This window comes from Typopeltis vanoorti, chromosome 9, assembly GCF_054136105.1.
Source record: "Typopeltis vanoorti isolate ZY-2024b chromosome 9, IOZ_Tvanoo_1.0, whole genome shotgun sequence".
Taxonomy (NCBI): Eukaryota; Metazoa; Arthropoda; class Arachnida; order Uropygi; family Thelyphonidae; genus Typopeltis; species Typopeltis vanoorti.
Window position 1 is genome coordinate 108,071,182 of NC_143557.1, and position 25,339 is coordinate 108,096,520.

Here is a 25,339-nt window from a genome sequence, read left to right on the forward strand (position 1 = left end):
AACTAATTTTAAATATATTTTTGAAAATATAATGTTCGGAAAAACGAATTTTGCGATAGAATTAATAATATTAGGTGGTTGTTGTGATGTTTTTAGAGATGAATCTCATGAAATTATGTGAATGGAATTAGAAGTTAAGAGTCACTTAAGGGTAATAATATATTAACTTTTATTCTTAGGTATTATATTACGGTGAAAAAAATGTGCTGATTAACTACTGAAGACCTTTCGCGGATCCCCGGGGGTCCGCGAAAGGTCTTCAGTGGGTCCATGGCAATTTTCGGCTATGCATCTTGAACACATGGAATAAAATTTAAGTTTGAGATCGTAAAACGTTCCTATTGTATCACTGAATAAGGAACAAGACATCTGCAGGCTGCGAAATATGTTTCTCAAAACAGTGCAATTACAGACAACTGGGATAAAAACGGAACTAATGAATCCCATGACCCCTCCCACATAAAATGCTTTATAGTAGACAATCAAAACCATATGGTGCACCGGCAACATATGGTTTTGTTTGAGTGAACGTGTTAAAACTAAGAAATATATAGGGAATGTGTTTCAGATATTATATAAGGAATTCGGTTGAAGAGAATTAGCATTTCAACTGAACTGTCGGCTTCAATTAATAGCGCCTTTGTCAATTATAGCGCGATCTTTTGTTAATACCGCACCAATCATATGAACGTCTTCATAGCTGCTTTATCTCTATTGGCCTACTATTTATCTCTATTGCTGTCTGTTTCGAGTTCTGCTTTAACTAGCCATTTGTTGAAGGATTGTTCGTTTAACTTTCAAATTCTTAAGTATGAATCACTGGTTAAAGACTGTATTTTTAAAATGCGCAAAAGAGAGGAACATAGTAGATACAAGTAACTGTCAGCAACAAGAAAATGTTGATATTGTATCTGGATCAAGTGAAATTGATATGTGTGTGTTGTCTGACATCTCTAAAGAACCAACTAGGAAGAAGATGAGAAAACTTCGTAAGTTCGATATAAATTACTTGAAATGTGAATTTTCATGGACGGGAAATGAAGAGGAACCTATTCCTTTATGTGTAATTTGCAGTAAAACGTTAAAAATGAATGCATGAAAGCATGTAATTTAAATCGCCATTTTGAATCGAAACATAATGAATGCAAGGACAAACCTGTCAACTTTTTTCAAAATAAACTAAAAAATTTAAAAGAATATCAAAACCTGATATCGATCGTGTCAGGAGGTGAAAACTTGAAGGCTTCAGAAGCTTCATATCGTGTGTCGCTGTTAATAGAAAAACGTGGTGCAGCGGAAATTATGATCGGAGATAATGCAAAAAGATCTTTTGATCGGATTTTCCTTTCAAATAGTACCGTTCATCGAAGAATCACTGAAATGGCTAAAAATATAAAACAAACATTGTTATCCGATATACGTAAGAGTCGTTATTATGCGTTGCAGGTATATGAATCCACGGACGTTACAAATTTTGCAAATCTTCTGGTGTTCGTTAGGTACGAAAAAAAATCAAACAATTCATGACGACCTTTTATATTGCCAACCCTTGCCAGAACATACAACAGGAGAAGAAATATTCAACAGTATAAATACATGTATGCATTAAAACAAGCTTGATTGGAAAATTTGTGTTGGAATAAGCACGGACGGAGCGAAATCCATGGTCGGATCTAAAAAAAGGGCTTGTTTCAAGGATTCAAGCTGTTGCACCAAATGCAAAGTCGACACACTGCTGCATACACAGAGAGGCTTTGACTATAGATATAATGTCTATAGACCTAAGAAAAGTTCTTGATAAAACTGTAAAAATCATAAATTATATTAAAGGCCGTCCTCTAAACGCCAGTCTTTTCTCTCAACTTTGCAAAGAAATGGGAAGCAACTATCGATGTTCGTTGGCTTTCTCGTGGAAAAGTCCTTATTCGTTTATTTGAACTTCGGAATGAACTACAAGTTTTTCTTGATGAAAAGTTTGAATTGAAAAGGTATTTATATAATTGGAAATGGCTCAGTCAATTAGCATACCTGACAGATATATTTACTGTATTAAATAGTCTTAATTTATATTTACAAGGCAAGGAAATTTCTATATTTCATGTCCAAGATAAAGTGAACGCCACGTTGGCAAAAATTAAGTTATGGCAAAAGTGGGTTGGTAATGGAAAATTTGACGCGTTTCCATCGCTTCATGAACTGCTCGCAAGTTCAAATGAACAAATTGATGGTGATGATGATGATGATGTGAAAATTACTGTCATGTAGCATTTAAAAAGCTTACAAATGAATCTAGAAAATAATTTCCCTGAATTGGACATTAATATTGAGTGGATAAGATACCCTTTCAATAAAAACAAATTTATTCCAAAGGGTCTATCGTCAATAGAAGAAGAACAACTTTTAGAACTAGCTTCTGATGGGTTTCTAAAAAATAAATACAGCGAGAATACGTTATCATCATTTTGGCTACAAATACAGAATGAATTTCCTGAATTAACAGATAAAGCTCTAAGGTTCATTTTTCTATTTCCAAGTTCATATCTGTGTGAAGTTGGATTTTCGAGCATTGTAGTTATTAAGACGAAGAAGAGGAATCGCATTATAGATGTCGAACCGCATCTGAGATTAAAATTAACAACTATAGAGCCAAATTTTGCTGAAATTTTTTCTCACCAAAAGCAATTTCACTCCTCTCATTGAAGATAAATTATTTCAAGTAAGTAAAACTTTATAGTATCTTTATAAAGTTTGTTCTATTAAAAATAAATCATACTTTTTGTTTACATGAACATATAAATTTAAATAAAATAGATATTTAATTTTTTTAATATTTTAAATTAACTTATTAAGTTTAATTAATTTATTTATTTTTAATTAATTAATTAAGAGGTACTTGGCAATAATGAACATTTAAGAAGAGTCCGCAGATATCTGAAGTTTGAGAAACACTGCCTTCGTTCATCAAGGTTTGAAGGAAGCACCATGGTGGAATACCCATTAACTTGGACTATTCGCTCTATCAATATCCCATGAATGAAAATAATGCTCAGCAATAAACTGAATTGAAATTTAAACAAGTATGGCATGGTCTTATTAGTTCAGAATTCAGTCTTTATTGAATCAATACTCGCAGTAGTAAAATGATAAGGGATAAAGCAGTCTCATCAATATAGAATATTTCTTCTTATAAATCGTCGGTATGTGAAGGTTACAATCTTCTGTTTTTTTTCAAAACTAATGTTATTAAGTTCCTTCTTAAATGACACACAGAAAGGTGCCCATCCGCAGTACTGTCAATAAGAAATGACGATGGTCCTCGGTTGGAATCCCGTCTAGGAGGCGAGCGATTTTTCTATTTTTAACTGAAGGTGTGTTGGATGTTTTCCTAACAGAGGTGGCAAGACCTCTCCATGCCGAATTTGGATTTTCTTCCTAGAAAACAGCAAAGCAACCCGAACTTCATTAACTTCATTAATGTGATACACGTTCTGATATGTTTAGTGAGAAATCTAAAATGATATATATATATATATCATTGCTCCATATTATTCATATCAAGATCATTAAGTCCGATGAAGTAGGGCATATGTTTTTTTTTCGATATAAAATTATAAAATTAAATAAATATCCAATGATGATATTTTCGGAGAATGAATTATAAACAAAAATAAACCATTTAAGTGTTATTGAGCTAAAAGCTCTAGTCACGTTGGGTAACGGCAATAGCCAAGATGCAGTTAAAAGTTAATTTGCCAGAACATTGATATCCGTTACCCTGAAGAGTTATTTTGAAATTCAAATGCTGGAACTTGGAACTTCTTTGGGAGATGGACGGAGGCCTTGACTCTCCATCCCTTCATCTGATTTTAGGTTATGTGTGAGGGGATTATTTTGGGTAATTTACCCGCTCATTGTGAGCATTGTAAGCTGCATTAGTTTTCTCTTGCGATGACGGATTTCGGTTTTTTAGATTTGAAACGATCTGAGGGTTTATAGTCCGCTGCGTGTCGAATTAGTTGATTTGGGTGATTATCTGTGATTGTGAAGAATCTTTCTGCAATGCCTGTCATGTAGGTCTTTATATCTGGAAGGTTGGCCTCTTGGTGTAACTGTAGATTTCTGATGAACCAAGGGACATTAAATGCCATTCTCAGGTATTTGTTCTGGATTGTTTGCAATCTGTGGATGTTCTGTTTACACAGGTGTCCCCAAGTTGGTGAGGAGGAAGTTATCTGAGGTCTTATCACTGAATTGTAGAGGAGAATTTTGTTTGATGTATAGGAAGCTGTTCCTATTCAAAAGTTGATATAGCTGTGCAATAATCTGACTTGCTTTAGTTGAGACACTACTTATGTGTGTCTTGAAATTAGGCGCTCATTCAGATGAACACCTAAATACTTGATAGAGTTTTGCCAAGGGATGACTTTTCCAAACATTTGTATGTTTGCGTTCGGTTCTGCTTTACGTCTGGTGAAAAGTAATGCAGAGCTTTTTTCCTGGATTGATTGCGATACGCCATTTTTATACTAGTTCTCTAATTCGTTGGCTGCTCTCTGTAGCATGTTTGAGGCTAAATGTGGATGGAGAGATCTGACTATGATAATTGTGTAATCGGCATATAGAGAGTGGTGATGGATGGGGACAACTTGGAAAGATATGCTATGTATATGGAGAGGAGTAGGGGAAACAGTAGAGAGTCTTTTGGATTTAGTTCCATTGAGTTTTATTTTTAATTTTCTGTTATTCAGACATGATTTGATAAGTAGAACTACAGGTAATGGGATTTCAACTTGGCGTAGTTTAAAAATTAGATGCATAATCCCTTGACTGGGGAGTAGTTTTAGCGCCTTATTCGTAATTCCATCGACTTACGGAGATGGAGCGGTTTCGTTGTTTAGTTTTTGTTATGATCTCATATATTTCTGTTGATGACACAGATTTATTGTTGGATTGGGATGAGGCGTTTTGAGTAATTTCATACACTTGTGTGTGGATTTTTCTTATGACGTTTATATCTATATTTGTATAATTGGGACTACATTATCTTTCTAAGTTGTGTGCAAATGCTTCTGCTTTTCCTCCATCATTGTAGGCGACTCTATATTCATCTTGAATTCACTATTATTGGAGGAAGTGGGTAAATCTTCGAACGAAGTGATCTGATCACTCTCCGCAATGACTGATCCTCTGTGTTTAGGTGATGCATTTTGTTATTCCAAAGTTGGTTTCGGTGGTTAGAGCATGCCCAACCTGGTTTGTTGTTCTGTGGTATTGTCTTCTTAATCTGTTTTTGTCACGGATAAGATGTTTTTTTATTCTCTGCGAGTTTATTTGGAGGTGCATACTTGCTTATATTTGTTACCTGTGATATTGCTATTATTATTTGCTTTTCAAAGGTTTTCACTGCCTTTTCTATATCTTCAGTGGATGTTATATGTGGAACTAGGTCAATGTTATCCTGTAGAGATAAGGGTAGTTGTTTTCAGTTTCCTATGTGTTGTCGATAGATCCTTATAGTAAGCTCATTTTACAAAACAGATAAATATTAGAATGAAATTTCATATGTATAATATAACTATTCAAATTACAATTTCCCATTAAAATGTACGTTTTCAGAAATCTTATGTTAATGTTATTGTAACTTCAGTTATTTTTTTTATCCTAAAATGCATGAAAAAATGAGCAATGTCTCTACGTCCTTTTCAAAGGTTTTCACTGCCTTTTCTATATCTTCAGTGGATGTTATATGTAGAACTGGGCCAATGTTATCCTGGAAAGCTGAGGGTAGTTGTTTCCAGTTTTTAAAGGTGGTGGCGTTTTCTGTTAGATCTTTTGCAAAATGATGGGATTGTGATCAGAACTTAAGTCGTTAACTGTTTGTATTTGACAGCTGTGCGCAATGTTTTTTAGTATTGCTATATCAAGTACATCTGGACGGCCGGTTGCTCCGTAGTGTGGGTTCTGTGGGTCCTATTACCGTCATATTTCTTGTGGTGGTGTATGAATTCAGTAGTCTGCCGTTGATATTGGAGTTTCTGCTGTTCCATGTGGAATATTTGGCATTCGAGTCACCAGCTACGATTATTGCTCCTCTATCTGCGTTTAATATTTCTTCCAGATCTTAAACTAGGAGTTTTTATTTGGGTGTTGTAGGCTGCGAATATCCTGATACTGCTTGTGCTTTCTCTAGTTATTTGTATTCCTGTGGTTCCCATGTGTTCGGTTTGGGGTTTGGCTATTGTATTACGCTCTATGTTTCTTTTGACAAAGATGCCGGTTCCTCCTCCTCTTGCATAGGATCCGTCTGTACGGTAAGTGTGTAATTGTTGATTCTAACCTTGTCATCACTTGGACGAAGGTGGGATTCATCTATAAGGATGATATCTGCTTGGATTTCTGCTGCAAACTCTTGTAGTTCCTGAATTTTGTTGGATAGTCCATTTGAGTTCCAGCTGACAACTTGTAATTATTTAAGGATTAATTCATTAACGATTTCATCAAACAGTGATGGTATGTGTCTTCAGATGATATCCTTGACTTCTTCAGTTGGTTTGGTTTGCCGGAGTTCAGCAAGCATTTCTCTTGTGTGGCTTGTTATGTTCTGTGGGATAGGTTTCTAGGTTTGCTGTGACTGGTTTGGTTTTGGCTTTGGATTTTTTAGGTAGGTTGGTCGTCTTGTTACTTTAGCATTCGTCCTTCCGTCCGTTGTGGAGACTGTGGTTTGATAGGAGGATGTGCGTTCTTGTATACATTTGCTGGTTTGGAGTTGAGCCTTTTGGTTTTGAGGGAATGCAATGCAGCCCCTACAGTTTGCGGAGTGTAGGCCTCCGCAAATTGCACACTTTACTAGTCATGTGCGGGGTTTTTGGCATTCATTTGGTCCGTGTTTGTCATCACATTTAACACATCGGTAATGTGCTTTGCATCAGCAACAGCGTTGTGAGTGGTCAAACTTTTGACAGCTAATATTGAAGATTTTCCCAGACTGCGATCTATGGCACGAGCGCTTGGACCAGTACTGGTTCCTATGTCGTCGAACACGGCAGTACCAACGTCTGTGACTGTCTCTTCTTGCACTGCTTTCCGTTCTCTGTCAGGTCTAACCCCTAGTGATCCAGTTTCTTCAAACTTCTTATTCATAGCTCTCAGTGCTATAGCTAACATAGGACCTGTACTCAAGTTCAGGTTATCAAGCCTTCTAAATTCCCGAAGGGCCGCTACGGCATTGCACTGTTTAAGATAAAACAACTTAACAAATAAAGTACGATGAGGCAAGGTAGGAGGCATATTGCGCACAATTCGTCAGTCATCAGAATAACTGCCTGAACGTTCCCAATACCTTTTCAAGGGGAATCGGTGGCGCAGTTTTTACTTACGCACAGTAAAATTTGATTAATCCTTCGTTCCTGCGTTTACTACAAATATTTGACTGCTTTTAGCACCGCCAGCGCCAAAATTTCCCCTATCGGCGACTTTTGGTAGTAAATCTTTTTTTCGCAGAATTCATCTCCCCATGCCTTCGAAAGTCTCAATATAAAATGTGGTCTCATTCCGTGTAATAGTTTTAGCTACAGATACCTCCAAATAGCGGAAAGTTAATTTATGGTCACGCTGTATATATAGAGTGTGAAAACTCCAAAAAGAAAACTGTAATACTCATCATTGTTAGCATATTAATAATAATCTACGTTGTAGACAATTACTATTATATGATTAGTTAAACAATCATTACATACGTGCAAGTATCTGTTATGCATAATTCTGTAATGTAATATATTATAAATATTACGGATATAAAAAAAATATCATTTATGTATGTAATTTATCTGAGAAATAATAAAATGTTTACAAATGTTAAAATGAGTGTAAAAATGCAAAACAAACTCTGTAATATTCATCATTATTAATATCATAATGACATACATTGTAAACAGTTATTATTATTTTAAAAAAAGAAAACATTATGAACGTATAAATATCTGTAGACAAATATGGAAAGTGATTTAGTGATTCCCCCTCATTTATGCAATTTGTCTTAAAATACTGATGATTGCTTTATTTTTTCAGTTTGGACTGTTTTCATCCTTTTAATATTCAAGAATATGCGAGATGAATTTTCTTATTCTTCTTTATGCAGACTTATATTCTATCCATACATGAGTTATTTAATTTTTATTGAAACCCAAATGAAAGCAGTAAGATTCCAAGAATATTCTCCTTATTTTGATTTTAAAAATATGGACAAAAACCTGCTTTTTTCTGCTAGTTAAGACATATATAATAAAAGCAAGTGTAGAAAAGCAAATGCAGTTCACAGAAAGTAATTTTAAAAAAATTCGGGATTTCTCATTCAATGATTAATTTTAAATTAAAACGCAATTTCTAAATTTCTGGAAAAGTCAGTATATATCATTTACTCTTCACACTGTTCATTATATATAGTTGAGTAATAAATCTCTGACATTGTCAATTAGAAAAACTTTCAAATCGGCCAGAGAACACAAGTAGTTTAAAGACAATTAAATTGAACCATATAGCCTTGATTACGTTGCCCGTTTCGATACTCTCTCTCTCTCTCTCTCTCTCTCTTTCTCTCCCCCCCCCCCCCCAAGTTGCGCCTTTGTTTCGTAATTTCGTTCTCCTGTACAACTTGCTTCATTATACATTTCGTACTTCATGACAGTAATGTAATGCATTTAGCAATACAATGTGTTAGTTAAGATGACATAAAGCACATTTCATGCATGTAACACGCAGAGTTGGCACAAATCGTATTATCAACGTATGAACAGCTGCTTACTGTATAGTCGTATTAAGGTTATATTGCTATGCCCGACAACTGAAATTCACAAAAACGACAAAGGAATACTTTAGTCTATATCTTCTACAGATTCGGGCAGCATGCCGTTTAATCATTATCTTTCTTTTGATTATGAAATCGTACTAAATTTATTCGTATTTAAATTATAAACTCATTAATATTTATTTTTTTATATAATTCCCTGCCACTGAAAGTTGTAAACCTAAAGTATCTATACTGTTGAGGATGGACTAGTTATTTTTAAAACATTCTTTTATTTTTTCATGTTTTTATTTATTTTTTTATTTAAGTAGTCTTCAGTAAACAGAGATATGGATTCTCGTCGCATTAATTTCCTTTTTACACACGATTACACATGTTTTACAGCAGGATTCGAACAGATTAAACAGCGTGTTTTTTAAAGCGTTCAGTTAAAGTAGTTGAATAACCACCTTTACTGTTTAAAATGACACAGTAAAGAAAGAAAAAAAGGTAAGAAACGGGAATAGTAAGTAGGAAACTGAGTTTTAAGCACTCTACTCAGTCACTGCGAGACTCTCTACAAACAGCAATTAAATAGCCTAAAAATACATTGATAATTACGTACGTGTGTATGAGTTTTTAATAATTATTCTTCTTTTCGTATTCATCCTTCACACAAACCTTTCTCAGATGATTCGAACTTCAACATAGTCTATCACCAATGCCTAAAACATCGACCTACAATTCATTCATCCATTCTCTTGTAGAGTGATGAAAATGCAGTAAATGCAATGCTACGGCACAGAATCGTGCAATATTTCCAGGAAGAGAAAGGCCATGCCTTACTTACCCTAAATTGGGATGACTCTAATACCTAGCGTATTCTGTCGTAAATATCAGATCTAGAGATTCTTAAGTAGTGAAAACGATCTGTTTTTTGTTTCAACGTTACTTCTCTTTTGCTCATCTTATAACCCTTTGTAAATCCCAGATTCGCCTAACCTTAGAACACTGCTCTCACATCTAGGATGGAGCACCAAAATGTTCCTCTCTTATTGCTAGAATGTATCCAGAAGACTGATATTCACATAAAATCGATGATCAAGTTCTTATTTTCTCTTACAGATGCTCTGCTTCTGCTTGATGTCTTTCCCATAAGTATTACATGGATTCTTCTTCATCAAAGCATTCAGGTTCCACTCTCTCTAATAACAAGATCAATCTTAAGCTTAAGGATATTAATTATTTTACAGTTTTATGCCTTTATCATTATATGCAGATTTTTTAATGAAATATTCCATGCAAAGCTTTGATTACATTATTTCCAAATTCCAAGTCATTATGATATAAAGTAATGACTCATGAATAAACATGCCATACGATAATTATTGAGCAATTGTTAATGCGATTTTTCAGAGCAAACTCATGTGCACAGAAATGTCACTAAACACGCCATAAAAATTCATCAATTTCCTAGATAGCATTTTGTCCAATATGGAGCTAAAATAAACAAAATGGCACTTCGTAAATCGGATATTATACTTTGAACTTTCGGCTATATTAACACGCAAAATATGCATACAGGGATATTTCCAAATACAGTAATACATTCAGTAAGAGAGAGAGAGAGAGAGAGAGAGAGAGAGAGAGAGAGAGAGAGAGAGAGAGGGAGCGAGAGAAAGAGAGAGAGAGTTGCGAGAGACGACCGCCCATATGACAAAGATAACATAAAAGAGCAAATGGCAACCATCTAGTATTTTGTAACTACATTTTCAGGGATGAGTGGAGCTTTTTCTCAAACTCACCGGTGTCATTTGCATTCATTCGCTCTTTGTTATAAAACGAAAACCTTCTGAATTATTTCACGCTAAAAACTACTTGTTAGATTCAAGTCGTAACGGCATTTTTATATTCCGAAAAGTCGAATGTTTTTATCTTGCACGCAGCCACATTGAGTAGGAAAACACGCGGAATTTACAGAATATTCTACTGCCATATAGGCTGATATCTTTGAAGAATGACGTGGGATATTGTTGAGATAAAGTTATCTCCTCTATAAAAGAATTGGGTTGTTAGATTGTATCGTTACGTAAGTAATACTCAGCACACAGGTCATTCGCATTTTCAAGTTAAATAGATATGTTACTTCCCTTTCAAGATTCCAATATTTTACTAATCATCAATCCAAAATTCCAATTTGAGATCTTGAATTTATATACCGTAATAAACATTTATGAAGTAGCACTTTGATGTGGTCTACTAAACTGCACCATACTAGTCCTATTCTATAGCCTCTTCCGTATCCCTAAGTTACACTTACGGATACGGAAGAGGTACTTAACCAAGTACCCTTCACTAGAAATTCTGGACTGTTTTACAATCAGATTTTCTACAGTGATATTCTTTTTATAATAACAGGCTGATTTAATGTTTTTTGTGGAAGAAAGCTTTTTTAAGAGGATAACCACCTTAACTTCTAAAATACTTATTTTTGAAAAGATGTTCACCTTAGCAGTGATAATCAAACTTGATTGTTGGTAATTTTGGCAAAAGGACACATGCACGTCATTCTTGAACTATCTTCTGAAATAGGGTAGTTAGGGGGAACCTATAACCTAAACAATGGAAAGATACCTGTCCTATAATTTTACCATGACATTGCAGTATATTCACATTGTTTAACACATGTAAAAAAAATACTGCATAGAATAGTTCAAATATGAAAGTTAATCCAAAACGTCATATATCATACATTGGTGTTGTAATGCCAATCGAAAATCATTAATGAGTACTAGATATGCTTAACTATAAGTAGAGAGAATTATGATATAAATCTGGCAATTATTATTTATCCAGATTTTCCAAAATATTACAGAGTTCGTGTGGGATTCCCCAGATTTTCCTCATTCGTTCCTTAGGTACAGCTGAGCCCTCCACTGAAGGACTTTATCTATGTATTTTTGACTGAAGATCTTTGCGTGTGTTCACTGGCCTGTTCGCCTGTTCTGAGGGACGAAAAACCGGAGTTTCAGGATTAAAAAGCACACTACCTCCGTATGAGACCGCCTAACTCACCTTCATATTCAAATAGGAATGTATAAAAGTTCCTCACGAGATGGACGAGAATCGAACCCAGGTTTTTTCGACCAACGGGCTTCGTCAATATTGACAGAACTACGGAGACTCTTATTCAGTCTGTGATTTCTACATAACGAAATTAGGAAACTTGCTTAAGGCAAAGAGTAATCAGTGCGTTAACCAGCTCAACTAAACAAAATGACTAAAAAAATGTGTACAGAAAGGGAATCGAATCTATAATGATGTTCATTCTATAGAGTTGGCATTATTGAACAGAAATGTTACCATACGCCCACAGAATCTCTATAATTAGAAAAAAACAAACGTTCATTATAATTTATCCTTTGAATGTTTTTTTTTATATTTTTGTAATTTAATTAATTTACGCTATTGTTTATAAAATTCTTTACAGTCATTAAAGTATATTATATATAATTTTGAAATATCAATCTATTTTTAACTTAAATAAAATGCCAAAATATTACTATTGTCGTTTGGTCCAAGGAATTTATTAATTCAAACAGAAATGCAAAATCTTATTAATTGTAGGAACGAAAATATTCAAATATTAATTTTATTACAGTGAGTAACTTGCTTTTCATTATAATTGTATTAATAAATTTAAGCTAGTAATTGTGTAAGCGAACAGATGTTGAATATCTTACTGATAACATTACGAAACAACTGAGTGCTCTGAGTGTGAGTATTGCAATCGGAAAGAGATTGGCAATACTTCTCGAGGCAGTCATGTAGTTTTCGAAACAATCTGCGCACACCCGTTGCCTAAGCTATCCAGTAAAATGTTGAGCCTTTCGAAAGTATAGCAATATTATCCGATTATTATTACCACTCGTGCAGGAAATACGCGTGCATCTATTGTTTTAGAGTAATATAAATACAGATGGCTGCATCGGTACAATCATCGTCCAACAAGACAGCATCATGTATTGCTTTGTGGCTAAAGATGGTGATGGTTGTGGGAGCTACAGTTTTCAAACTTAGAGATGCACAATTTAAATCGATAATTTGTGGCGAAGGTGTGCTTTCGTTCTGCAGTGCTGTACCACCTGCACCTGGTTTTTATACCTCTCAGAGCAACTTGTTGCAGTTATGATAGTAAAAGTATTCTTTTATAATTTACCTTTTCGCATATCATACTGAATATTATTTATATGTCTAATATTTATCTTCAAATATCAATTTTGCTATAATATGCAACCGATCTCACGTTGTTCTTTTGTTACTGTTTCCATCAATGTAAATTATACTGCGCACATCTAAACATATTACTAGATTTTAAGATTTTAGAATGCATTTGAAACATATTTTGGAAAGTAGATATTTATGAATTACAATTCTCTTCCTATTTTGATTGGAAGTTGGTGTCGACGTTCCGCATCACTAACACAGGAGTGATTTTGTTGATTATTTTTCGTACGCGATTATAATGAATTCAGCGATTATTCTTCCGACATCTTATGTTGGACGCTTTCGTTCATTTTATCTTCTACTCAGAGTTGAAATATGGTCGCCTCGTATTCATCGAAATGTATACCTCGTATTCAAATTCATTTAAACTCGACTACCACGTTGTCTGCTTTTTACTAATATTTACAGTCTGCGTAACAGATTTTTTTTAAGAGTGATAACTATTTTTTTGTAAGCTTCATATTCTAATACAAAATTTTGACAACCATATGTGTAACCAAAGAGCAACAGCTCGTCCAGGGTACGATATGCATAAAGTTATAAAAAGTTATGTAATGCATTATCATTATATACATATATGTACATCCATATAATATACATATTATATATTATTATAAAATAATTACATAATAAAATCATAGGAGATGTGCAACTATGTAGAGGGAAAGTTGCATAATATTAATTAGGAACAAAAGAAAACAAAGTAGTTAAATAGCATTTATTTATTGTTTCATATTTTACACCTGCAACAGGATCTCTTTAATACCCATATGCAAAAACCGATCCCTTGTACAATTATTCTGAACAGAGCTTCCTCATTGCTGTATGAAAATAAATACTCTTTATTCGAGTTTTGTATTTGTTTGGGTTAGTTTTATTTCTTCTTATTAAGGGAAGTGTGTTGAATGCTTTTGGCGCTAAATAAGTATACTGTTTGTATTGATTCCTTATTTGATTTAGGAGATATATATTTTAGGCTCTTATGTCTACTAAGGAAACCATCTGGTTTGATATTTTCGTATTCGTTATCACTTTTTATGAATAGCGGTACCCTGTAAGTCTATAAATATCTAAGGGATCATATGTTTAGTAAGGTGTATTTATCGCAAATTGCAGTATCCTATTATTTGTTTCCAGCTAAGCGTTTAATTACTTTATTTCGATTCGAGACTGAAGGTTTCAGCGTTGGGCATTAGATTTTTCTCCAACTTGATATACCATATTGTAGTGTGCTTTGAATCCAGGCAGAATATAATATTTTTAGCATATTTAAATTTAAGTATCTATTTAGTTAGTAAAGTCTGTTTAACATAATCCTTACTTTATTTACGACATCAGTAATATGCGGTTTCCATCTTCAATTATTATCAATTTTTAATCCTAAATAAGTTATTATATTGACTGTTTCAATTTCCTCACAAAATTGAAATATTGTGAGGAAATAAAACATCAGCATTCACTGTGGTATGCATTTGATTGGCTCTGTCTGTAGTTAATACTGTATCAGCTGCAAAAGTATTTATTTCACTGTTTAGTTTAAGATTGCAGAAGTCATTGATAAAAATATTAAATAAATTTGGTCCTAAGACAGATGCTTATGAAACACCACAGTCTACTGTTTTGCAGTAGCTGTAGCTATTGTTTATTTTTACAATTTGTGATCCGACATTTAAGTAATTTTTGAAGAAGTTTACTGCAATTCATTATTTTCTGAATCTCTTTTTGCGTAGATCCTAAATCTTTCATATTTCTATATCTTACGTTAATTTGTGCCAAAAGAGAATTCCTTTGGCACAAAATTTGTCCTGCGGAGAAGAATTTATCCATTTGTTAAAGGAGAATGCAAATAATGAGGAATTTAACTCCTGTATGGTTAATTTATTATTGACTCTAGAAATACACTTTAATTGCTCTTTTCAGAAAAAAAGATTTCACATTTCTTCTGTGGTGCATATGCGTAAACGACTTTTTTTTCTTACTTTCTTTCAGTTACCACTACGCCTATTGAAGGCTATGGAAATGTTCGCTGTAGCACATGTGCGAATTCCAGCAACATTTGTGCAGACAAAATTCCAGTCAACATGACACTTTACACTAAAGCTCAACCCAGTGGAATAAGCTTCACAGATATCGACTGTTCACTATTAAGTTGCTCAAGTAATAGAACTTTGTTCTTTAAGGTCTACGGCTGGGATCCTCAGTATTCTTGTCTGGAAAAAAGTGTGGTAAATCTTTTATTACTCACTTATATAAATTGATAATTTCATATATTCATATATATTCAATCAAAATAATTAGCAAATTCATTGTAGACTTCCTTATTTAAGAAATTGGAAAGAAATTCTTTAGAAAGTGGCCATTGTTTATTGTCAGTTTATCGTTTCGAAAATAAAGTAAAAATAAATTATTTATACTGCACACGTCAAACTAATCTTGTTTACTAGTAGAAAATTAACTACAGAAATATAAGTAATTTAAAAGATGACTAAAATAAATAATATTTTAACAGTTACACAACTGAAATACTTATTGCACTTTGTTAATCCTAATCTATGTTTAAAAAATTAGGACTATTTTTAATTTAATAGAGCGATTATTGTGCATTTGTAGTTCTATGAAAATGGACTTTCTTCCATAGTTATAAATCACTCAAACAAGGAATATCTTTGATCGTTTCAACTCACAGACTACTGGAATATTTTATAAGCTTTATTTGAAAGTTTCGGAGGAACTTAATCTTTACCACAGGCAAAACACATTTCTAAAGTGCTGAATGTTTAAACTCGCACTTCAAAAAATTTCAGAACTCACACTATGTCACGTATACACTGTTAAAGTTCACTGTTACAAGATTACAAAATTGTCTACCATAATCTCCATGAATGACTTCGTATGCAAAACTCTTTGAATTAGGTTACGTATAGCAATTCATATCGTTTTTTATTCCCGATATAACCGATTAAACAAATATATTTTCTTTTCCGCGAAACAGCTCTGAATTGTGTTAATGTGTACACGAATGAAAGTACAGATGGTTCAGTTATCAGGGAAATCCTTAGGAAAGGAACTTGAAATAGAGTATCACCAATTCAACGTTTCTCTTACGTTTATATGCTATGAACAGCATACTAATTAGCAAACAACTACCCCAGAAACGTTTCTTATATGAATACATTGTGTGTATCTTTTTAAACAAGCTAAAATGCCCGACATTCGCCCAGAAGATGACATCAAGTTGCCTGTGCTTAGCCAGCTAAATTTGGGTTGTTTTGAGAATATGAAGGCTTTAATAAACGCATTTTCCCTTCAACACAGTGGTGCTCCTCTACATCAGAAGCGAAAATTATCGACCCTCTGGAAGGTTAACAGTACAATCGGCATTAGCAGTGTGGAAGATATGTCATGAATTCCACATTCCACTACTAACATTTTTCGGAATTTTTGTAAAAGAATCTGTAATGTTCCTCCTCGTGCAAGTGTCTGTGTTGTCAAGTGATCCAGATTATTCAGTTTTAGCAATACGCGCTTCAAATGATAATAAATGTCGAATAATTCATCGATCTTTTCTAATAACCTATTGAGAATGGAGAGTTGATTAACGTATTTTTAAATGTAACTTTTAAATGAGAATACTCTTAATTGTGTTGATGAACTGAATTTGTTTTTCAGGAAACTCGAAATGCGCTTCTTAGTGTGGATTGAGTTTGCGGTGTCATTGAGGTTGATTGGAGCGTGGGGGCAAATGACTGCCTTGAAAAGGCACAGGCAAATGTAGAATATGTCGGCATATTCCTGGCCCGATACATTTATAATATGAGTGTAAGTAAACACGTCATGATTGGTTATCTATATATATAAAGCAAACTCCGTTTTTGATGTTCACTTTAACTCGAGAACGTATTGATTGAGTTCGATGATTTCTCATAAGTAGATAGAGGATATTTTAAACACCAGTGGGTTGTATTAATTTTCATCGATGTATTCATCGCTTAATACCGCCAGATTATGGAGCAGTGATTAATTTTTTTTACCTCCATCAACAATATATTAGCCACCACTTTGTGGCTGAAATTTTTGGATATTGTTAAACTATATTGTTCGATATTGTGATATGGCCAGATATTGTTAAATTCTATTGTTAGATATTGTGATATTAAGTGTGATATTATTAATATTTCTTTGATTGTTTGGTATGAATTCACATCTGTTGAACCGGTCTACCGAACTCCGAGGGATGTCAGATCAGACAACCGAAGAATGGATGGAATAACTGTATAATATGGCTGTGATTTTTCTACAAACACTGCCCGTCGTATCCGGCACGACCTAGGAAGACGAAGTGAATGCCCGCCTTAAGAAATGCTCACTATGGCATGATATACAGAAGCTTGTTTTCTCTCAAAACCAATATGCATGTTCACCTTTATGGAGATGCAAATTCCTTCTCAAAATTGTTAAAAATTGGCAATGGTGAAATATAGCAAAGAGACGGAAAATTATATTAACACAACTAAATAGTGGGAAAATTGTTCGAAACTGCAGACGATGTGTTGTGCAGTGTCTACCCATCTATTCAGAACATAACAGAAAAGTCACCATCTTGGTTACGTGAAGGAGTTATTCTCGAAATGACGTCGTGTCAAATGAACGATTAGGGTTGATGGATCTGTTAATGCTTACAAATCAGTAGATGTTCCTGTGGGTGTAGATGATGCAATTCATTTTCTCATGGAATTTTTAAATTCGCTTAATCCACTTGGATTGTTTGGTCATGAAGTTAAATTGCAATTAGGTGTTCTTATTATGTTGCTCCGAAATCTTCGTCCACTCCTCCAAATCTTTGCAATGAAACTAGCCTTCGAGAAAAATCTTTGAAACCGAATATGAAAGAAACTGTGATATTTATAGATCCCGGTATCGGAGAAATTGTCTTCATTCCTTGAGACTATCCATTTGCATTCAAATGGTTTCAATTTCGTGGACTGCTAACTTAGAAACATGCTAGATTTAAGAGGCGAATGTTTCGCACACGGTAGTTATACATAGCATGTTTCTGAGGTTAGCAGTCCACAAAAATACTATTAATGGTGATAGATGTTGTTGCAGTATAGTGTGTGTAGGTAGTAATGTTTTATATCAACAACTTCGGAAATCGCTATAGGATAACCCACATCACAAAGGTCCATCTCCACACTGTTTATCCTCTTCAATATACAACACATGAAGGAGGATAAACAGTGTGGAGATGGAACTTTGTGATGTGGAGTATCCTCCAGCGATTTCCGAAGTTGATGATGAAACTTCGGATGTTGTTTGCAAAGAAGTGTTATCATTCTCATAATTCTACACCATGAGTCAAGAACCAGCACCAAATACTCCAGCTAATATCCTGAAGTGAATCACTGGCAATAAAACTTCACCTTGGGATGGCTAAACTAGTATAATATAAATCTACCAATAATAACTACAGCATATACTTTCACATTTGCATATTAACCAAAGATGCCTGTTAAATCATATAAAGTTCTCCTTAACTAGGAGACATTATTCGAATTCTTCCTGCTTTATTAATTTGAGTCTTAAGAAAAAAAAATCTTTAATTATAGTTTCACACATTTTTGAACACCCCCAATTCGACACTGCAGGCACAGGTAAAATTTTTCCAAATACTTTAATAAAATGTTTCCCGAGACACAGATTATGTGTAATGATGGTAGATACATCCCTGTATAGACTATTTAATAATAATCTTTCCAAGGATAATAATTTTTGTTCTTTGAGATGGGATTCATTGACAACCTCATATATACTTTCATCTGAGGAAAATCGCTATCTGTATATCCACGCTTACAGCAAAAGTGTTCCAGTACAACAATCTCATGTACTTACTGTTTCCATCACTGTAAATTATACTGCGCATTTCTAAACATATTAATAGAGACAAACCTACCATGTTGCCCTCTGCTGACCTTCTCATCAAGATTTTTGAATGCATTTGAAACATATTTTGGAAAGTAAGTGTTTATGAATTACAATTATCTTCGTATTTTGATTGGAGGTTGGTGCCGACGTCCCACGTGACAAACACAAGACTGATTTTAGAGCTACAGTAGAGCATGTGATATCTGATGTAATCAATAAGATTTAGATATAATATTAACGTTTTTGATTTACCGAGAAAATCGGATAATAATAATAATAATAATAATAATAATAATAATAATAATAATAATAATAATAATAATAATAAATCCCTTGAATTCTTAAGATACTTATTCTACGTAACATTTTAAATTGCTTTATTACAGAACCAATGTAGCATACCTCTCCGCAATGTTAGTTGTTTTGGACACAGTTTTGGTTGTCACATATGTGGAGTGGCAGGACTCAATACCCCTCAGAAAATGAAGTCCCTATACGGTAATTTATATTAAGTCTTCAATTCACCTCAATTCTATATAAAGAAACGTAAAATGCATACCAAAATAATACATTATCTAATTTCAAGCATGTCTTATTAGTTCGAATGTAGCTCAGTTTAAACTCTCTCTCTCTCTCTCTCTCTCTCTCTCTCTCTCTCTCTCTCTCTCTCTCTCTCTCTCTCTCTCCTATATAGACATTCACCTGATCACTCACCTTCCCCACACTGTCATATTTTTATCTGTTCATCAGAAATAACAATCTTATGTATACATATCATTAAGAATAACGTGAATTTTTCTTGGAATTAAGATACAGAATTTAAGCGTTTTCTACACTCGTAACAATTTCCTGAAGAAAACTACTTTACTGTTAAAAATACTAAACAAAATCTTCTTAACAAAAGGAAATAATGATCACTGAACTGCTTCAATATTGTAAATAGCATGAAGGCACATTATCTCTACAAAAATCCATGACTCAAGATAGAGGAAACGGATATTATCTTTTATGAAAGTTACCTTTACTGTTAGATGAAATGCTTCAGAAAAAGTGGTGGTGAGCGGTAGATGGCGTTGGTGGATTGAATGGTGAAGTCAGAGTTGTAGAGTATGTGCCCTCCCTTGTTGAGTCTTTGTACTCCTTGGAGGTGTCAAGTAATAATAATGAATAATATATTTTTACTCTGGTTGGGTAGCTGCAAAGAGATAAGTTTGCATTATTCAGTCATGCTGAGTAAACACTTTTGACTGCGACAAGCAAAGTGGTTACATGGAGATTGAAATTTCAGCTCATTGCTACAAGATATACCAAGTACATTAAAACAAAAATCTCAAAATTGAAGATTAGCATCGTTCTAGATTGCAATATTTACAAATCTTACCTGAGATTTTAAGGCCTTTCAAAAGGAATGCCAGATAAGTTTCTTAACCCAATAGTCGAGTAAAGAGGGAGAAAGGTGTTAAACAAATCTTACAAGTTAAACGAGTGGATCAGTACCAGAATGTGTAACTCCTTTTGCAATACATCCTTCGTGAGCTGAAACACAGGATTTTCCTTATGGTCCATGGCTCACATAAACCATAGAAATCTAGAAAGCTGTCAGTGAGTAGAAAATAATAGTCCTAACATAAAATAATAATAATAATAAAAATTACTGGGAATGATTAGAAACATTGTTATGCGATTTGTTTCTTTAACTTGGGAGAAAGAAAGAATTTGTTTGATATTGTTTTCATTCTATAGTAGTCTCTTACCATTCAAAGGGAGATATTTTAATCGACATTCAACATCAACGCGTGAATCAAAGAAACAATGGAATATGTCAAAATTGGATTAAAAATAAAATATTTTGATAACAGTTTTATACCATTTATTACCATAAATAAATTGTTTGTTTTTATCATTATTAGGTTGCGACTGCGCAGTTCCGTGTTATCGGAATGATGCAAATAGATATCCGAATGGTTACGATCATTCACAGAATCTCGTTACTGGAACTGGAGGAGACGTTTGCGGAAGTAAAAGTCCTTTTTTTTTAAATATTTCCATTACAGACTTAATTTTATAAAATGATGATCATTCATGACTTATAATAGAGGTTTTTCCTGTATTTTTTGTTTTAATATCTTCCTCTTTGGTGGAAATTCTGTGCTTTATATATATTAGAAGCAAAGTTCAGTCGATTCTGTTTGAAATGGAATATTCCTTCATTGTAATTAGCTAAGATGAATTATAATCATTTTTGGAAAAATATTGTTGATAAAACGGGATATGGAAGTGTCCCATTTTTGTCCGTTTTTATTTGAAACATTCGAAAGTCACAATTTAAGCAGTTTCTTATGTGGTGCCGTTTGAGTCTTATAATAAGCCCATTTTACAAAATAGATAAATATTAGAATGAAATTTCATATCTCTAATATAACAATTCAAGTTATTACTTCGCATTAAAATATACGTTTTCGGAAACCTTTTTTTTATTTTTATTTAATTTCAGTTGTTGTTTTTTTATCCTAAAATTCATGAAAAAATGAGCAATATCTCTACTTACTTCTCCCTCCTGAATGTAGTAACTAGAACGAAAATATCGACATTCCAAGATTCAGATTTTAACAATTATGAACATAATTCTGCTAAAACAATTATAGAAAAATATGACGATGGATAATTGCATATATTTACATTATGTCGTCATTTTCATTAAAAATGTAGTTGATTTGTAAATATTTTTGAATTCCCAAAAGAAATTAATACATTTCACATTAAAACATTTGTTTTCTCACATTTACTAGAAATGATGATAAAACCAGAATATAATTTCTTTTCAAGATATAAGCAGATTTGGTGGATTGAGTGGAGAAAGGATTTTTACACTGCATTTTCAACGTAAAGATTTATGTTAGCTCATGGAATGATATAATACCATTATAGTAAAAACTCTCAGTAATTTGTTGAAAGACTTAAGACAGTCAATTTATTATAAACCGACATTATGACAAGTCTAGATGTAGTGTCCTTATTTACAAATATACCAGTCTATGAGATTGTTAACATTCTAAAAGATCTCTTCCCTAAAGACATTTCCGTTTTTCATCATTATCTCAAATCCAATTTCCTCAAAGTTAATGACATAGTATACCAACAATTAGAAGGACTAGCCATGGGCCCATGTGCGGACCAGTTTATGGGAAAATTTGAAAATGATATTTTCTCTAATATCATTTTCAATTTACTTACGATTACAATTAACCTTCGATTTGGTGGAGATAAGTGGATGACATCTTCATCCTTTGGAAGGATAATATGGAAAACTTCCTGGTGTTTCTTAATAAAATCAACTCACTACACAATAAGATCAAATTTACTATAGAACTCGAAAAGAACAGAGAACTACCCTTTCTGGACATACTGCTTAAGAGACACTATAACAATTTCCAACTTTCTATCTACAAGAAACCCCCAGACACAGGGAGATATTTACATTATTTGTCAAACCATCATAAGTCACAGAAACAGAGCATAATACACGTGTTACGCAACAGAGCCCCCAAAAGTTTATTCCCAAAAAACGTTATAGACTGGAAAAACAGCTCTATGCCTTACATCAAAGATGATAGACACCGAACTTTCAAAGAAGCAGCCGCAGTGCTACGCACAAGCAATAATTTAAATAGAAATCAGGGTATGGTATTATCCTTAAAGATATATGGAAAAACTTCATCTCTTCTTTCAGCTCAACAGAACTATAATTAGCGAATAACCATGTGAGGCTAGTCATGTAGTTGATACTGACTGAAGCATCCGAACGCATGCATGCTGCACCACACGAAATACCAAATAAAGCTGCTTGACAGTTACTAACGTTTCTGTATTCATTTAATTTTTTGCATTTGTATTAGCACAGTTACAGCTTTGATAAAGCTAGTCAGAAGCTAGCGAAACTAGTTCGCTATTTGTATGATCTTTAGTAAAAAAAAACTCATGGTCTCATTAAAATAAAGTTATGAGTTTTGATATAAAACCATTTTATATTTATCTACTCTTTTATATTTATTTACATTATATAATTCCAGGTGTTGTCCTTTCGGCACCGATCACAAAATTTGTCAACGAACAATACTGTTTCAATGGCGGAAGGAACCAACCAAGTTGTCTGCCGGACTTAAATCCGTGTAATAAGAGTGTCGCCCTTGATAACCTGATTCCATCCGGTGAGTAAAACTTATTAGCAGACTGCCAAATATCACATTTACCATGTAACTTTGAATGTTTTATGCTTCATTTTTAATCGATGAAAATACCGAAGTTTTTTCCGAAATAAATAATCATTCTAAAGGAAATCGTCTTTCCACAAAACCATTTATTCTTAGGATGGATGAATGGAAAAACGTATCTGAATTAACATTCTTGCGATTTTTTCCGATTAACAGAAAATAGTTCATGCAAATCTTGTATTTATGAAAACGAAGATAAAATCGGTAAAACATGTTCTTTGTCTGTGTTGCAAAGGGAACATCAGATTTTTATCGTGAAAATCTACAACTTTGGAGTGGAAGAGATGCCGTATCTATAACCTCTCATTCGTTCTAATTTGAGAACCTTGATTTAAGAAATGATTTCTTACAAATGCTGTATTTCATTTCTTTGAAGAGAAGAAGGAAGACATGGAGATTCCAACAGAAAAAAAAAACAAAAACTCAATATACCGGAAACTGTTCTTAACAATTCAGCAGTGATGAATGATGTCTCAGAAAACTACGAACAAAATTTAAAGTGGAATTGAGAAGGAAATGTTTTAATATCTTCAAGAATTAAACACCCGAGATATCTCACCTTTTGAAAGCCCAGTTGGCTCTACTGTGTGGAAAACCGTAGATCACGCCAGAAGTGCACCCACATTAAGATATTTCCCAAACTCCGAAAGATTCTATGCTTTTCCCATTGTGATAAACACTGCTGACGACGACTGATCAGCAGCATTCTTAAATAGTTTTCCAGGTAAATATTTAAGAATGCATGCGGTAACGTATGTAGCCAATTGTTGCATACATGTGCGTAAATGATGTTTACGTGCACCTACGCAAAGGTTTCTAATCCAGTGGCCGTATGTGTGTGTGTATATATATCAAGAATTGTCACGTAGTGCTGAGACTTAGGAATTCGTCTTATGTTTCGTATTTGTGTATTTAGAAACCACACCAATAATTGTTCAGATTGAAGGATGAGCTTACTTCCAAACCAAGTAGGGTTGAAAGTGGACATTCTCTTCTTTTAATATCTATTAGGAACCAAAGAGACTGCAAGTTATGCGTTGAATCAAGCTATTTCATACAGAATATTACAGCTCCTTTGAGAGCTCAATCCGGATTCATCCAAGCTAGATTTGCTTCCTCAGCCTTAAGTAAAAGGGTGTTATATTCCACTAATTCGAGCCCTACCCTTTTTAATCCACCTAACTCGAGTGCTTCTAGTGGTGTTTTCAATGTTTACGGATGGCGCCTAAAGCACCTACTATTATGGGAACAACTTTCGTTTTCTTTTGCCAGATTCTTTCAACTTCGACTTGCAACTCACGATACTTTGTAATTTTTTCAATTCATTTTCGTCATTACGATTATCGCCTGGTACTGACATTTTGATAAACTGAAAAATGTGAAAACCTTTGTTTTCACATCCCCCCCCCACCCCCCCCCCCCCCCACCCCCCCCCCCCCCCACCCCCCCCCCCCCCCACCCCCCCCCCCCCCCACCCCCCCCCCCCCCCACCCCCCCCCCCCCCCACCCCCCCCCCCCCCCACCCCCCCCCCCCCCCACCCCCCCCCCCCCCCACCCCCCCCCCCCCCCACCCCCCCCCCCCCCCACCCCCCCCCCCCCCCACCCCCCCCCCCCCCCACCCCCCCCCCCCCCCACCCCCCCCCCCCCCCACCCCCCCCCCCCCCCACCCCCCCCCCCCCCCACCCCCCCCCCCCCCCACCCCCCCCCCCCCCCACCCCCCCCCCCCCCCACCCCCCCCCCCCCCCACCCCCCCCCCCCCCCACCCCCCCCCCCCCCCACCCCCCCCCCCCCCCACCCCCCCCCCCCCCCACCCCCCCCCCCCCCCACCCCCCCCCCCCCCCACCCCCCCCCCCCCCCACCCCCCCCCCCCCCCACCCCCCCCCCCCCCCACCCCCCCCCAGATATGGTGTGACTGTGGCATTCCTTACTTTGGCCAAACGGATAAGTCTATTGAATTGCGTATGGAGGAGCACAAGAGGGACATCGCTTACAAGAGAACACATGCCAGTGCGTTATTCAGCCATATCCTTTTTTCTGCCAATTCTGATGATCAAAACCATAGTCATACAATCCTTTC